The sequence below is a fragment of the Anas platyrhynchos genome, chromosome 1 (genome assembly GCF_047663525.1).
Source record: "Anas platyrhynchos isolate ZD024472 breed Pekin duck chromosome 1, IASCAAS_PekinDuck_T2T, whole genome shotgun sequence".
In the NCBI taxonomy this organism is placed as follows: Eukaryota; Metazoa; Chordata; class Aves; order Anseriformes; family Anatidae; genus Anas; species Anas platyrhynchos.
Window position 1 is genome coordinate 62018127 of NC_092587.1, and position 18355 is coordinate 62036481.

Sequence of the window (18355 nt, forward strand, 5' to 3'; positions counted from 1 at the left end):
AGTATTTGGAAAGAGAAGATGGCTTTGGTTGTAGGCAATAGATAGCACAAGCTTACAGTAAGATTTTAAAAGGTTAAATGTTTCTATTTCAACCTCCAAATTTTATTCCTGGTGTATTTGAAGGGAACTAGAGAAGGTAGATACAGTTTACTTTTGGTGTTGTATGTCACATTACAAAATTGAAAACTGCCAACAAAGAAAAAATATTAATATCTCTGAATGTGGCAAGAATATTAAATAGCAAATGCTACTATTAAACTCTTTGCAGAAATCAGAACACAAAAAGATTACAAACTTAAATAAATAATTAAATTCAATTAAATTAAAACAGAAAAATTACTAGCAGATTACAGCCTAGTTTGGTTTAAGAAGCTTTTAATGTAAAGCTAAAAATGGGAAAACACAACCTCAATTTCTTGCTTCCTTGGAACCCTCAAGCTTGCAAGCAAGTATAAGCAAATATATACACCTTATAAACATCATGGCTTGTTCCCCCAGTGTGTATTCCCAAATTTGAACAGTATCTTCCCTCAGGTTTTTCAGTGGGCAGCAGCCAAGGCAGCCCAGTTTTACTGGGTTTGTGACCTGTGCAAAAGCACTAGCTTAGATTCAGATCTAACTAAAAAGGAGTGAGCTCAGACTGCAGTCTTTTCCACAGGACATATTAATGCATTCGTACCTGGCTGCCAGTTATATGAACTGGCACTCTGTTATAGGAACACACCATCTATGAAACTTGTATTCCCTTGGTAAATCAGATTTAAACTTGTAAAAGAATTCAGAATTTATTACAGACAACAGATGTGTGTGTGTGTGTACACACAGAGACTAGAAACTCAGCTGAGAAGGAACAAATCAAAAACTGCAATAAAAGTGAGGCTTTAATGTAAGCTGGAAAATTCTCTTTGGTTGGTGTTATTCATCATGAAGTGAATTTTTAGTGTGTTTTTTTTTTTTTTTTTTTTGTTTGTTTGTTTTTTTTTTCTGATTCTTTAGTGGAACTTAGAAAAAAATCCTAGAAGTGATGCTTTTTTTTCACCTGTTTTTTTTTTTTTTTCTTGTTGATCATTTTCTGATACCACCTTTTCTTCCTCCTCCTCAAACCAGCAAAAGCTTATCACCTCGTATCAGCCATACAAGACTCATCTTGTAACCTCTGTGAATCTCCACTTGATTGCAATTGATCAGCAGGACTCTTCATTATCTTCCCCTTTAATCTCTGCTAAATAAGATTACAAGTAACAGTATGTGCTTTAACAGCTATTTACTCTATTCCTCCTCTGTAATGGTATGCCAGCACTGCTTGCCTTATACAGGAATTCCTACTGAATAAATACTATGATTTTTTGGGATATTTATAGATTTTATTTCTGACTTGCTGTACACTCCCAACACTCTTGGTAACCTGGGTCTTAGTAATTAAATCCAGTCTACAGCTGGCATTTTAAAAGCAATACCACTGGTACTGTCTGAAGAGCAAATTTATGCAGAAATAGATTAGTTTCATTACAATGTCTTGTCTCAGTTTTGACCAGAGCTCCTGTTAATGTTTTCCCAAAATACTCTCCCAGCTTATACAACACTGGATGATAGACAGCAGGTCTCCAGTGTTATACTGAGTTTTGCAACCTGTAAGTAACAAGTATGGTTCACTGAGCTTTAGATGTTTTCATAGCAGAGGTTCCTATTACATGCACCACTTCTGGCTATGGGGAATAGACCTCAGCCACAGCTAAGTATATTTGATTCTTTTTGTTATTATTATTTTTCTCCACATAACCAAATTGCTCCTGTTGCTAGGGCTCTGCAGCACATTGGCACGGATGGAAGGTGCTGTTTCTGGCATCGCTCCTACAGAAGTAATATCCAGCATTTCCACTTTGTGGCTAGTTGGTCAAAGGAAATACCTTTTGGTTTTCTATGCCTGCAGTACTGTACCTAGAGATTATTCAAAGAACCCTGTTAAGTGCCTTTTGTAGCAAGCTTTTGTTTATTAACTTGAGTTTCCTGGGCTAGTAAAGTATAATTTAGTATTTGTACTTTTCTGTCTCAAATGTACATAAATTACCTTACCTGTAAAGAAGCTTTTCCTTGTTTCTTGTCTAACTTAGCTGTCAGAAGAAGATCATTAGAAAAAGATCCTACAGGTACGGAACTGCACTTTCTTTACTGTCCTGTAGAGAGGTGTAAGCAGAAGAGTACAGGTTTACTGCACTTTTTGTTTGTTTGTTTTCTGATTGTTGACAGCAAATGTCACACTGCCAATGCTAAACCAAGACCAAAGTCTTCAGCCTGTCTGCTGCCAAAATCCTTGTTTATGTTTCCAACATTTTAACTGTGATTTATGACCTTTACTAAGTGAGTATTTCTGAATGGATATTCATGAAATGCAGTTAATACCCTCCTACTCCAAGTTCCCCAAGCAATGCCTAAAGCTTCTATTTTTGTATGAGTTTAGTCTTCCCTAGCTTTTGACAATGTTCTGAAAACAAATTCCAGGGAGATTTCACTGCCGTCTTTGCCAATACCAGCTATCAACATTTATCCCCTCTTTTTCTTGCTCCGATATTCTCTGAAAATATGAAAGTTTACAGGGCTTCTGCTTTTCAGAGCTGGGCCAGCAGGTCAGGCATGTTCACTCCTTGCCTGTTTTCTGATGAAGTTTTCCATTTGGGAATTAAGTATAGATCCATTTCTGTCTAGAAGCTCATCATGATTTAATGTTATTTTCAATTTATAACACTTCAAATTGCTATAGGGAATACACCCAAATGAATTGAACTGTACTGAATCATTCGCTGATTTTGCAGTTCATTCAGCTGAAATTCAAAGTCCTGACTTCTTGCTGTACTGGTGCAAACATGACAGGGTCGTACCTTTAGTTCTCATTTCTCTGCAAATTCCAGTCATTTGTTTTCTTTTCTGAACTATCTGATGTGTTCTATCTTCAGTTTGAACTAATAAACCCAGCTCATACCCACTAGAGAGCTGAGGACAAACAATTACTTTTTAGTTATCAATTAAGAAATGTTTTTACATGATGCAGTTGTTAATGAAACTGTTCTGCATGTTATCTTGTTTACTGTGAGTTTTGAAAAAAAAATAAATCTTTTTATCTTAACATAAAGCATATATTTTTTGCATACATCCTCAAAACTAGATGTGTGTGGTCTCATGCCATTTCCATTTTCAGTGTTTGGTATATGGGTTCCTTAAAGAAGGTGTCCATAAGCAGAATTTAAAGTAGAAAAGTTTATTATGACTGTAAAAGAATTTATGAATAGAGTCCATCAGCTCAATTTTCCTCCCTTGCTGGAAAATAAGTACTCAGCCTCTTCACTGTGCTTCTCACTTTATAGCTCTTAAAGGAATATATATTCCTTGTCTTCCCCTTTTATGTACAGAAAATTGTCCCATAGCAGTCTACTGTATTGTACTAATAAGAAGCACATCCAACTGCCTATACCACTAAATAGTCCACTAAGTCTTTTTCAGTTAGACATATTCTTGTTCAACTCGAAAGAGGGACTTCAGTCTCTTCCTGTTTCTGCTGATATCTAGTATTTAGTGGGTCTGTGTAGTCCTCACTATACTTGTAGGGTCTCTTAAAATTACACTTCACGGTGCCACACACAGCATAATGCAGCCCCATCAATTTCCATCTCACATAATTCTGCTTAGCACTACAGATCCTTCCTCCCCACTTCCCACTACCACCCTTGCAGGCACCACCACCTGCCTCTCCGTGCCCCCATGGCGTGCTGCCTGCTGTGCACTATGCCAACAGGGAGCCTCAGTTCTTCACACTGTTCTTGCACTGCTGCTTCCAAATGAACCTGAACTCTCTCTGAAATTACATCTCAGACCACTTGACTGGAATCCACATGTTGTTCAGACCCTTGTCACCTGAGGCCCTTTTGCCACATCTGGCCAATTTGTCTCCAAGCATCAGCACATTTTCTTTGTAGATTCAAATGACACAAGTGTCACTGTTACTGAACATAGTAACAATTCCATCTGATAGACAGTGTCTAACAGCTTCTATCTAGCTGTATCACAGCCTCCAAAATCCAACTTTAACATCAGAAGAGTTTTTAGAAAAACAAGTAACAGAGTATTTTGAAGGTTACAAAACACCAGACAGAAATATTTCCCGGTTGCTTTCAGATACGTTTTATTCTATTTTCATTATTAATATTTAAAAGGAAAAAAAAAATCATAGGCACACATTCTTTTCTTAGTAGTTAATTACATCTTCCTGTTTTACCTCATGGAGGAAGTGTTTAGTCATTGGAAACGATGTATTTCAAACTACAAAGGCAGAAATGCACCTGCTGCCCGTATCTTCTATAAAATTTGCATACAAATATTGTTTCAGTCTCTAAATATAACCTGAAAAGCATCCATTTTTCATTAAATTATAACCTTCCAGAAATATAGCAATTTAATTTATATTTTTTTAATTTCAAAATGTCTTCATCATGTTTTATATTTTTGTTATTTTGCCAGACACAGGAAAAAATAATAATAACAACACTTCTTAAAGAAGACTTGACAGAACAATCTTCTATTTGTACAGACCCCTAAGCAATAGTTTCCACCACCTCTAACTGAAATGTAGCTCTGCAAGAATCCAGATTACAACCAAAGCATAAAACCTAGCCCTGGCAATATTTTTCCCCAGAACTCCTTAAGTTGTAAAGAGGAAACAGACAACATCTTAAAATGTTAATTGCTAATTCTGTTTTTTTTTTTCTCAGTTTAGCAGTGGACAGACACTATGATTTATGAAGACTTTTTGATGAAGTCATTTCATGATTTCAGTCACACAGGTAGTCTGGCTCTAGAATGATTTTCATGGATTTCTCTTATCTGCTGCTCAAAATAATAATAAAAAGTGTCTTGTATTTCTTTTCAGTGAAACATCTTTTATCTCCTGAAAATAGCTGAAACATCCAAGAGGAAGAGGAGGAAAATAACTAACGTGTTGAGCTGAGTGAAACTAAAACAATTGCAAATTAATTTACACTAGATTACTGGTTATATTGAACTTTTGTTTTTTCATCTTAGAAAAAAAAAAAAAAAGGATCAAAGCACATCATAACTTTCCAAGGTACCTGTGGCATTGCATATTTCATTACATTATCATGCAATCGTTTTAACTGTCTCCCTCTCCTCCCTAGAACCCCAGGGAGGACTTATGTCTGGGGAGCTGTGAAGTGTAATACAACCATATCAGTCTCTTACATACAGTGCACAAAAGAAAGTAGCACTAACAAGGAGCAGGTTGTGCTCCTTTGTGCCTGCTCAGTGCTGTGTCGCTGTGCTTGGATGTTGGCTGTACCCAGGCCCTGGAGTACAGCTGTATGCAGCACTGTGCTAGGGGCCCTGAGGGTCCTGCACCCAAGGGTCTTGTGTTTCCCTTCACCATGCAGCAAAGGCACCTGCTGCAGGCAGCTTTCTAATTCTGGATCCATTCTGCTTCAGAGAAGATTGAAGTCTTTGATGAAAATGGGCTGGTGTTCTTCATATTTCTAGGGTGAGATGCATATTATGTAATTGGCATTAATTGGCCACCTTTGCAGCAGTATCAAGAACTCAGTAGGCATGCAGATATCTTCTACTTTATCTATAAGGGTTGACCCTTTCAGATTAGGCCTGAAATACACCAAGACTGCTGCGGGAAAAAACAAAAACAAAACAAACAAACAAACAAAAAAAAAAACACTTTTCTGCTGTCCTTGAACCCTTGAACCACTTCTCCTAAGGTCAAACACAATACTTGTTGCAAGGCTAGAGAAAATTCTGTTTTGTTTCTGCCTTTAAGGGAATTTAGTATTGGTCAAGGTTTCTATAAAGGCAGTGATATATTTCATAAGGAATTGCAGGAAATGTTTTATCTTCCATTATAATTGCTAAGCAGTAAGCTAACTCAAGAGTCTCAATTAGGAAAAAAAAAAAAAAAAAGTTTTTTTTTTTTAATCTAAGGAAATAATACATAGATTGTTACTAACACAGAGGGACTTGTATTCTAGCCATGGTGAGCTTTGGATGTTATTTTTAGGGTACATTTTCTTGTCATACAGAATGTGTACAGTTCTGTGTATGATTTGGGAGGAAGTTTGATTCTATGATTCTATGAAGTTGTTCTCTCCCACATGGAAGTCCTGACAGTCAAACTGTGACCACCTGCTTTTGCTTTTCTGAACAAAGAGAGCTGACACAATTCACCCCTAAACAAGACAGCAGGGCACAGGATCTAAAGTTTTTAATAGCTTCAGACATGGTACATAGGCCTGCAAAGAAGAAACATATTTCTGTAGAACTGAATATGTAGTGTTATAGCTGGAAAAAGCTACTATCTGGTTGCAGGGTTGATTATAAGAGGTATCCCTTGATTTGTGATATGTAATGTGAATGAATTGCAGTAAAACAGCTTTTAATTCAGTAACAGGAAGGAAGAAATCATAGTCTCTTTGAAGAAGCTATCTCCCTCTTCACTTTTTAAAAGCAGGCAATAAAATAAACTAATGTGACCTCCATATAGTTTGAACCATTCATGCACGTACTCTCTTCAAGGTTGCTCTTGGTAGTTCTTTCTAGTTTCTCATTTTTTGTTTCTGATTTAATTTACATCCTCCCATCAACCACTGTACCTCTCTGTTTTTCTACTGTGTTGAATATGTATGGCCATTCTTGCAGATACAGTTAGACCCTAGTCATTTCCCTGTAATGCAAAATACATGGCAGACATAGGAGAATTGCCAAATTCACTCAATTAGGAAATTAAATTATTTTAAGGTATAAGAAATGTTGAAAACCCTGATTTCATGACATGAGTGCTTTCAGTTAGAAAATTAATTCAGTGTTAAATATTGCAAAGTAGTTGAGTCAAAAGACCAAAAAGACCAGTGTGTATCAGTATTATTCTTCATCTGAAGTCTTTCCTTTCTTCAACAAATCCATACTTTTCCTCGGTATTTGAAGATACTCTTTTTAAGTGTTCCTTCACAGATACATGGATGGAGACAGACATTATCAAACTAATTTTACAAATGAATAACCTCAAACATGAAATGTCAAAAATTCACTGCAATCAAAGCTGAGAAAATTACCTGGTTCTCATAATAACCATTTTAATGTCCTACCCATTGAACCGTACTGCTTCTTTCAAACACGAGTGAATCAGAGTGCTTAAGGTGCACTTCTGCAATTATATATTCATATGTTTTCATATGTAATGTATTGTTTGATAATTATACAGGGGATTATCAGCCTGTTGTGAACCCTAATTGGATGTTTCTGTTAACTTTGTGTCATTGAAACTTCACATAGTATTATGGACATTTTAAGCAACTATGCATGTTTTTCTATTACATGTTTTTCTTTTAGAGAATACACCACTGTTGGTATTTCTGATGTAATATTTATATATATCAAAGAACTCTTTCTTTTCTCCCCTATGACAATTATTCTTAAAGCTGTGTATCAAGAAACTAGCAAGTACTTATTATAGCCACTTGCAAGCCTATAGATATTTATGAATTGTGCTTGAAAGAATGAAAAATAACATCAATTACAAAGCTAAAGATATCTTGCAGAAATTTGGGTCATTTCTGTCTAATTGCTCTTTGGTAATTCTCCTGTGTTAGTAACTAAAGACTAAGAATGGTAATAGAAAACAAGAGAGCAAGAGGAATAAAGAAAGGAACAAAAGGAGATGGAAGTAGTTGAATTAATAAGGAAAAGATGTGACTGTTCTGGGAGCAAATCTGCAGGAATGCCATGGTCAGTGATTTCATATAGTCTTAGAAAGTCAATTATCAGAGTATTCCTATTTACTAGATCTTTCTAGTAAGGAAATAACCTAAGAAAATAATCTCTAGTAAGGATAATCTTTGTGACTAGAGTTCCCATCTCCCAGTGAACTCGCAGAAAGCTAAAGGAGGTTATTTTTCTCATAACATATGCAAAAGAGGACCCTAAAACTTTGGAAGTAGACTGTGTTTTTATCACTTTATCCCAATATTTTAATCAGAATAAGGCAAAAGCAGGTACAACATCAGATGTTGATAAAATTTCCTCTAGTAAAACAAGACAGTATAGCAATGTATGTGTGAAAAATACATAAATAAAATTTTCTCGTTGTTTAAAGTGACAGACATGTATTTTATCTTCATTTGTGTATTGCTGAAAAACAAAAATGTTGAAAGTTGTACTTGTGAGACTCTCTGGAGATGGAGCTCTCCAGGAAGTTTTCTTTGCTTTTCTTGATATTTGATTGGTACCTACAGAGTTAACCACGTTTTAATGCAGTAGAGTGGTGCATGTCCCAGAATGCTCAGAAATTAATTAATAAAGAATCTAAAATACAAATTAGATAATTAATTTATAAACAGATGTAGTATTGCTTTAAATCATATATTTTGCATGTGCGTGTTTTGTGAGACCTTGTTTGTTGTTGGTTCCAAAAACTGATTTTTTTTCCTCCTCCACTTCTTTTTTAAATGAAGCAAGTTACTTATGAAAGTGTTCTGGCTGATGGAACTCTGCCAGCCTATTTTAGTATAACACATTTTTATTCACAAAGAAAGAAAAGGTTATTGCACATGTCATATCTTTATTATACTTGACAAGCTGTGAAGCATGTATTCTAAAAGGAAACAGAAAGTGATATATCAGATTACCATTCCATTAACTGCAACAAGACCTGAGATGCTGGATGGCAAAACTGTGCTGAGTGGACATGGACATTCTTTGCATTAACTTTGCAGAAGGAAGAATATCAAATACAATGCTCCATGGGAAAACCTGGAGGCTGATGTAGGTGGTGTCCTTATTGGTGGGGAAAGCTATCACAACACTGTTGAACTCACTGAAGTCAAATCGAAGAGAAACCCTATGAAAATAAACAAGTCCTTGTTAATCTGGACCCTTATCCATATGTAACATGGACACACACATTTTTTACAAAAACTGTGGGAAAAAAAAAAAAAAAAAAAAAAAAAAAAGTTTTAAATACCTTTCCCAAAACATGTAAATAAAACAGATTTTCAATTTTAAAGTTTTCCAATTCAGAATGTGCACAAATTTATGTAACACCAGAACAAAGACCTAATTTGATTAGGCTGTCTAAATACTACAATGATATTAGTAATTTCTGTGTACTAAACTCAGGAAAAAAAAAAATCTTTCATCTACTTGTGAAATTTGGCCACTTATAGTGAGGACTAGGCCTGTTTGTTGTTTGTTTGTTTGTTTTTTCACTTTGACAGTAATTGGCAGGAGAGCTTAATTCAAATACGGTGGAATGAATATAATCTCCTGGTACATTGGCATTCAATGCCATTCAAAGACAAAGGCATGCAGGTACCAAGTAAACTCATAAATTAAAAATTATCAGCTCATAAATGTTTTAGAACACTGGGGTCTGATATTCTAATCCAGTTCTATTGGGTCTCAATTTTATTGGGTCTCATTTTTTGGCTTCTACATACAGCCACAACATGCAATAAATAAGTGTATGTTACAATATTTTAATAGTGGCTCCAGAGAAATTAGTAAAAAGTATTTTAAAAAGTGACTTGATGGAAGAGGAAGAAGAAGGAAGAGAGAGAGAGAGAGAGAGAGAGAGAGAGAATGAGAAAGGAGGGAAGGAGGGAAGGAAGGAAAAGAAAGAAAGAAAGGAAGGAAGGAAGGAAGGAAGGAAGGAAGGAAGGAAGGAAGGAAGGAAGGAAGGAAGGAAGGAAGGAAGGAAGGAAGGAAGGAAGGAAGGAAGGAAGGAAGGAAGGAAGGACTTTTCCAATATTTCATCTGTATAGAAGAACATTTTATTACCTGCGTTTTATGGCCCTGCTTGCAATAATGAGCAGGAATAGCACAGTGTCCAGATTAGTAGGCATCAGTGCTACCGTAAATCATTATAAAATAAGACAATTCTTCAAAGAAACACTAAACTTGTCAGTGGCCCACCTTTTAAATAACATTTTGTATGAATTTTAATGCCATGAGATAAGCTCTTAGAAGCAGGTATTTCTGCATGAAGAATGAGATTTGAAATAATAGATTTAGCATTGAATTGAGAGACAAAATCTATAGCCTTGCTATGTGAACAAGCCAGAATGTAATAAAGGAAATATAAAAGAATTAGACAATTTTGTCATCTGCTTTGTTTGTTTTGGCAACCAGGCACCCTGGCATATCACCAGGAAGAAATTCAAAAATTTGTGAGATTTTAAATAAAATATGGGAACATGTCTTGCCAAGAATGAAAGCACTGAAGAAAGTTCTGGCAAACTTCTGTATCAACACCTTTATCATTATGTGACTCTGCTACAATATGATCCTGAAAAAACAGGAGACTTATTTTGATCATGTTTATTTGTACTGTTACATTGATTTTATTGTAAGTAAATGTTTCTTAAGAGACAATAAAAAAATTGTAGTATGAAAACTCAAAAATTCAGGCTCCACAAACACAGTGCAAATCACACATTAAGGCATGATATATGATGACAGGAGACAGGCCCTAGAATCATAAAAATGCTGAAGGAAATAGAATGCAGAGTTTTCTTCCTGCCCTTTTAGATTTGCTGAAAGGCTATTCAAAGAAATTCTGTGTGAAAAATCAAAATAGTTAACTACTTAAAAATTATTTCTCCCCACAAAATGCAAAATTGAAATACATTAAATGTCTTTTTTTGTGTGTGTGAGAACTGGTCCATTTTGTAATCTAGATTATTCCTTAGAAACTTCCTACCTGGAAACATCTTCAAGAAATCAAAGAAAAAGAGAAATGTATGCCTCTGAGTCATTCATTTGGTCAGTGTTAATCTTCTGGCCTTTTTAATGTGCTATGAAGCCTTCAAACACCTTTGAACATTGCACATATAGCATCTGGGGGTACTGGGCTTGTCAACCCATTTCAATCATATCTGTCATGTGGACCTTAGGCACAGCTGTTCTTGGCTCTTGGGTATATATTTGCATGTGAAAGAACAAACTTGGATTTTGTCTATGCAAGATTCTGTACACTATAATTTATAGATGCACATCATAACATTTGCACAGATACCAGTATTGAGCAAATATATGACTGAGTACCAGCAGCTTCATTATCTAGCTTCTGGCTTCCACCACTATTTTTTTCCCGATAAATATAACTAAATATAGTTACACGGACATTTTCAAAGGTCTCTTTCTCCTGTTTCTATTTATGGACTAAGAGGAGTTTAACAGACTATAAGACCTTTTCGTGTGAGAAATCAAGCTGCTTTTCTCTAGAATGTCAACTCCTCTGGCCAGCAGAGAAGCAAAGGGGAGGGCTGATTAGATGGAAATTGCCTCTGTTTAGGTGGTAGGAACCCATTTTGAAACTTCTGACCTGACTGGCCTATTGTGTCAGATTTTCACGTTCTCCAGTTGGAATGTCACTGTCTACACCCCAGCAAATCTACCATGATTTGTTTTTCCAACTACCTTGTTTCTTGCTATGTTAATCCTTTGGGCATATATGAGGATACTCTACAAATCCCCAGTAGATGTCAACTGACTGCAGCCAACTGAACAGCACTGAGTTAAAGCCATTGATGTTTCACCTTTGCTTATCCACTAAGCATCATAGATTCCAAAAACCCTGACAGCCACAAATCTGGAAGCTGTGCAATATACTCACAGATTTTATTCTAATGGCTGCGACAAGGAAAACCTTTCCATGTTGTCATTGTAAGGTAAGATAATTTTAGACCTTTTTTTTTTTTTTTTTTTTTTTTGCTGACACAAATGACTACATACAGTGCTTGACTGGAGAGGGTTTTGTTGGATCTGGCAAGTTATTCAGCTCTCACTTTATTGTATTTGGGGATGGAAGCTAGAAACATTTTTTTCCAATTTCATATAATTGCACTGAACCTGCCATAATCAAAATATTAAAACTACTGATATTCTGCGAATTTGGGATACCTCCCTTCAGCAATAGATAAAATTAACCTTTACATGTAAATAGTCATCGCTTGTTTGAGGCAATATTTTTGAAAGTTGATTTTTTTTTTTTAATTTTGAAAATCTTTGTTACTGCTTTGTTTCACTGGGATCTCTGATGTTTTCTGCAGGCATATCTTGGTTGAGGTGTTTGAAGGGTTAGTGGCTGAAGAACTTTGTGTTCTGCCAAAGCTGCATGTGATTGTTGCCTGGTAACGATACCTGTGGCATAAAAGGTATTGCATCAGGCATATGCTTGTTCCTACCTCTTTTTAGGGGACAGTGAAGAATTATAGAGAAGATATATTTTATTTAAAGGGCCTAGAAGATCTTTGACTGTTACTAAGAGATGAAGCTGAAAGAGAAATTTTGTGAAACCAATAAATCTTTGGAGACTGCCTTCAGTAAACCAGTACAGAATTAAATGAACTTCCATTTCAACATTCTAGATAGCTGCCAGAGCAAAACAACCTGCTTTCTGCTGCTTACTGGGAGTCTCATACCAGCACTGAAGCAGCTAGGCAGCCAATTGCTCTGGAGAGTAATTAGGTATAGGGTCCTCAGTGTTGTGGCCTCAGGTATGTGTGACATTCCAATGTGTTTAAGCATCAACCAACTAGACCATGTGCTGTGCTCTGCACCTCTAGTGCTCATCGGTCACAGGCTGTGTGCCTTTGAAAGGGGAGACATAACACTACACAGCAGTCCAGGAGCTCAATGAAAAAGAATCTGCACAGCTCCCGTTCCTCCCATGACCAATGCAGCTCTGTGACAAGACAAAATTTTTCCCTATTATCAACAGGACCGAAACCCACAGACAGACCAAAACAGTATCAGTTGATCAGATAAAGCCTGCATTAAGTCTGTCAGAGCTGGATGGGACCTCTGCTATTACCTCCTCATCTTCTCATCTGTTCCACCATTTTTCAAGTAGGTTTATTCCTGCACCTATTCACTTGTTGAGGAACAGGGAGAAGCTATTTTCTTTTAAAAGTTTTGGTTGGTTTTATTCAGCTAGGTAACTTGAGCTTCACCACAACCACTCCTCTTCCTCAAAGAAAAAGGGGGCAAAATATGATGAAAAGAGCTCAAAGGTTAAGATAAAGATGGAGATTACTCAACAATTATCATCACAGTCAAAACAGACTCAGCACAGAGAGATTAATGTGATTTATTCCCTATTGCTAACAAGCTAGAGCAGCAAGAAACTAAAAACAAACTAAAAAACCACCTTCCTCCCATTCATCCTCTTTCATGTCCTCCCCCCAAGCAGCACAGAGGAATGGGGGCTATGGTCAGTCCCTAGCATTTCATCTCTGCTGCTTCTTCACAGCCACTGCCTGCTCCTGCTCCACATGGGGTCCCTCCCACAGGATGCTGTCCTTCCCGAACTGATCCAGCGTGGGCTCCTCTCCGCGGGCTGCAGTTCTGGCCTGGGGCCTGCTTCTGCAGGGGCTCTCCAAGGGCTGCAGCCTCCTCCAGGCCACATCCACCTGCTCCACTGGGGGCTCTTCCATGGGCTGCAGCGTGGAGATCTGCTCCTTGTGGGACCCATGGGTGCAGGGAGACAGCCTGCTCCACCAGAGGCCTCTCCACAGGCCACAGGGGAACTTCTGCTCCATGCCTGGAGCACCTCCTGTCCTCTTTCTGTACTAACATTGGTGTCTGCAAGTCACCTCGTATTTCCCAGCTGCTGTTGTGCAGCATTTTTTTCCCCTTTCTTAAATTTACTCTCAGAGGTGTACAGTATTGCTTATTGCTTGTCTCTGGCCAGTGACAGGTCCCTTTGGAGCCAGCTGAAACAGGTCCTTATTTAGCATGGGGCAGCTGCTGGACTCTTCTCAGAAACGCCACCCCTGCAAAGCCCCTCTACCAAAGCCTTGCCATGCAAACCCAGTACATATGTAATCATAGTTATAATTTGTAATAAAGGGTAAACAATGACTATGTGACAGAAATGGACAGATAGACAAAGGGTGTGTTTTGCATGCCTTCTTAATGGCATCACAGGTTATTAACAGGCTGTCAAACTGCTGTTTGGAAAACAGTGAGCATCAATGAGTAGTCTGAGGGTCCTTGTTAAAGAGATCTGGACAACATCCCCAGTTCCGCTCAGTTTGAGGATGAGCAGATGTCTGCTAGTCCCAAATGCTGAAGATTACTTGGGAAAAATGCACTGATACTATAAGACCACAGATGGGACCTCTGGAGATCATCCAGTCCAAATCCACCACCCAGAGCAGGGTCAGCTAGAGAAGCTTGCCCAAGACCTTGCCCACTCCATATGTCAAAGAAACTCCTGTCCACTGCTTAACTCCTTTCAAGTATCTCTTTAGTATTTATAAGCTCAGGCTGACTGATACCATAAAGTCAGATGTGGCAAGGTCGAAAGGAAGAGATAGAGTCTTTTAACCAAATTTCCCATTTACTACTGTCAGAGAAGTTTGCCTATTAATTGTGGCATCAAGTCCAATAACCTCTAGCTGATTACAGTAAATCTTTTAGGCTGACATTTTAATCTTGATTTTAAAACTCCATGTGACAGAGAAGCCAGAACATCCCTTGGACAAATTATTCTAGTGATTAATTACAGCTTCTATTAAATAAAAATAATTAAAAAAATGCAGTATTTCTTATCTGAATTTTTCCAGAGATGAATGTTGTTATGAAGTCTGCTAGATTAAGACTTCTATTGTCAGAATTTTTCCCCCAGATAAATATTTATGGACCATGATATTCATATTTTCACATGCTCATGGATAAGACATATCCAGTAGCAGTCACAGCATAGCATTCTGTGCAGTTTTAACAATTATTGAAATGCTGTTTCACTGTGCTGCTGCTTAAGTAGTTGTGACATGATCCATCACAGCATATTTTATAAAAAATGAAAGGAGAATAAGGGTGCTGGTTAGATTCTGTGGAAAAAATAAAGGGTGAAGATGGGGAAAGGAAGGAGAGAATAAATCTAGCCCATACAGCTACATTTATTCTCAAATCTCTTGTGTCTAGAGTTCACATTTTCTACATTTTGTTTTCATTAAATGGAATCTTAACCTTGGGCATAAAATGATTTCAAATAAACAGCTACTAAACACTAGAGAGGTAGAAGGTTGTGTAATGCCTGAGTGCTGAACACTAGCAAAGTTGTGTAATTTTTTTTGTTGCTAACCCAGTTTAATCCAGCCTTCCTCATATTTTATAACTGTTCAACCTGAAGGGTAAAATGTGTGCATTTCTGAGGATAACTGTATTAAATCCAGTGAAATGACCCATCCAAGCAGAGCCCAGAATCCATCAAACACTAGCACCCTCACTACCCTCGTTCCTAACTCCCTCTCTAATCCAAAATCCTTCAATTACATCAATAAAATCCTAGGAGGAAAAAGAAAAAAAAGTGAAAAAAGTGCCTGGAAATATGTTAAAATTACAACAGCAGAGTTCTTAACACAGCTCTTCCCCTTTGAATTTGTGAGCCATGCTTCTACCAGTCCCAACTGCAGGCTAAAGATTTATGGCACAGTATCATGCTTGCTTTTAGAGGGCTGAAGGCTTTATACATCCACAATAGCAATTTATTCCTTCAGGAAACAACAGCAGGTGCAGAACACTGACTAGCTGAATTCTTCAGGAATGTGTACTTCTGCATAATGCTGAAATTATGATAATCTCTGAAATTGTTTTCTTATTTGGATATAAGGGTGACCTATACCCTTCTAGCTAAGAACAGATGCTGAAAGTCTTCACAGAGTTTCTCCCTCAACACCCACAAACAAATGAGGATTTTACAGCAATCCACAGCTCTTAATCCCAGTGCCAAAGAGTGAGTGTACCTGACAAGGGTCATCCTCTCTTTGTGCCTGAATACTGAGTGGTCAGACTTGTGCTGCATGTCTGTCAGGCACATTGGAGCAGCCAGGTCTTGTGAAAGAGAGCTCTTCAGCACCTACCACTGCTTGCTTCTGGAGACAGATTACTGCACAGGGTGGGATGCTCAGACCCACCAGGCCAGCAACCGTGTTCTCACGAAGGCACCTTAAAAACAAGTTTGTATATAAATAAGGTTAGTAACATTCTGAATCTCACTGAACGCTCCAAAACTTTTCCCTGTTGCGTCACTGGTTATATTTTTTAAGAAAAATTAAGCTTCCTCTGAACTAGTTTCCACCGAAGCTGCTCCATAGCTCCATCTGATGAGCTGCATAGGTAGGCTGCCCACAGCCATAGCCTGTCTCTCTCCACCAGCTGCATCAGCCACATGCAGCCACAGATAGGCAAACACTTACCTTTGGGAAATCAACACCAGCTAATTAGTATTTACATTCTCAATTACAGGTGAGTAGGAGTAAATTTGTCTATGCTTCTTTTCAAATCTTTAGTTTATAATTAAAATATCGGCATTGTTTTTAAGAGCACCTGTCTCCAGTTTCTATACTGAGCCTAGTAATCTACTATTAACATTTTTCAGCTGATCACGTTATCCTCACAGCTGTGCTCTCTGCAGTTTGTGGTGGAGGTGGTTTAAACAAAAGCCATAGGAGATGAACACTGTAACCAACCTGGAATAATGCAGAGCAAGCTGGCAGACCTGAGGCACTTGGCGCTGACTGGGCTGCAGAAGCACATATAAATGCTAATGTAGCTGGAGTTTTCTTTGAGGCAGAATGGAGGGACACACTGGAAAATGTCTATGAAAGACAGCTTCCTAGAGATGCAAGTTCATTCAAGCCAAGGATGAAGGCTTCATGAACTGTTTACCATCTCTCTACACTCTTCTTTCCACACAGATTAAGCAGTATGTCTGGCCACAAGCACATTTCCAAGCAGAAGTATTTGAGCTCATACCTATTTTTTTTTTTCCTTTTTATTGACTGTGGTTCTTATCAGCCTGATGGAATGATATCTGAGAGAAGAAGAGAGATTTGATTCCTCCTTGAGGAGACACAGTAGAGAAGTTGGAGCTGGCTATTTCAAATGAAGAAGGGTAACTGTGGCTCTCTTCACTGCTGTTTCTCTTCTTTTCCTCTAATCTTCATGATTATCCACAAATAACTTCCAAGGCACGTGCTTTCCTGACACCAGTCATATCATCAGATGTGTCTCTGCTTTAATAACACTAGCAGTAGAAGTATGCTTTATATTGTTGACTAGTAGAAGTCAGATCTTCTTCAGCAAGGAGAGCAGAAGGATTCCATGAAGTAGTTAGGAGTTCATTAGAAGCAAACTGATGGGAGAAGTAATTAATCAGTAATAAGTGCCCATTTTCTACACGGGTATTAAGAAAAAATAATAATAATAATAATCTCCTACTTCCAAAATTTTACTGAGAATTTCAACTGACAAAAATGCAACTGAAGAAATCATGTTTTCATGATTTGTTTGTTTTATAAGAACACAAAAATTCCATCTTGTCTTTATTTTTACAGAACGTAAGAAACCAAAACCATCTTATGATTCACCTGGCATCATCCTCAAAATGGACCATGTGAATAGTAGTTCTATGTGCTGTGTTAAAATACATGTTTTGTTTGTTTGCTTTCTAATTCAAAACACTGTAGCATATTTCAGTGCATAGGATCTAAAGTCAGCTCCCTCCAGCTGTCCTTTTTCAGGAAGAGTACAGGAGAGTTTTAAGAGTTTCTAAGCTCTGTCAGAACTACAGTGTCAGAAAGTGTATTGAATGTCATCAATCTTCAACAACATAAGTTTACATCTATGGTGATGTTGTAACAGTAATACATGATACTGCAGGTGCATCAACTTGGGTTGATGGGGAGGAGTTTCTGGCTTTGGATGTACTTGGTGTGGCATATATATATATAAAAAAAAAAAAAAAAAAAAAAAGAGCTGGCCACAAAGCCACATTTGACTCAAATCTAACCTTCTAACAGAAACACAAAAAAAATACATAAGTATTAAGTAAGACTGTATTTTTCCTTGTTTCAGTTTTAGTCGAATAAAGAAGCAAAGATGATAAACTGTATTGTCAATAGGAGGAATTTTCCATCTAGTAAACCAGTATAGCAAAATCCAGCAAAGTTCTCCCAAAAGAGGCCTTGCCCTAGAAATCTGAGAGCTAGATGAGGTACCATGAAACTAGCTGGCACTTCCACAGGTTGCTCACAGGATAATAAAGATGAGATAGCCTTTTTCTCCTTTCACTCTTTCCTTCATGTTAGTTCTTTTTAAGGCCAGGCTGACAGGCAAATGAGTTTTTATCCTTTATCTCTCTCTCTCTCTCTCTCTTTCTCTATTTTAAATGTTTGATTTTGATATTCTTTCCAGGTATTAAACAGGAGAATAGAGCAATCCCAGCAGCTGCTTCGTTAGGCACTGTGAAGCCTCTTGAAAGAAGCAAGCCCTAACCCAGTCTATG

The 18355-nt window shown here is 37.5% G+C and overlaps 1 long non-coding RNA gene across 1 annotated transcript; it reads right to left on the bottom strand.

Moving 5' to 3' along the window:
• Positions 1-12908: 12908 nt before the first annotated feature.
• Positions 12909-16371, bottom strand: LOC119713920 (uncharacterized). The gene is made up of 3 exons (XR_005261054.2): positions 16266-16371; positions 15813-16014; positions 12909-15354 (listed from the first exon to the last, which is right to left on the bottom strand). It is a non-coding gene; the product is annotated as an uncharacterized lncRNA (long non-coding RNA).
• Positions 16372-18355: the final 1984 nt, after the last annotated feature.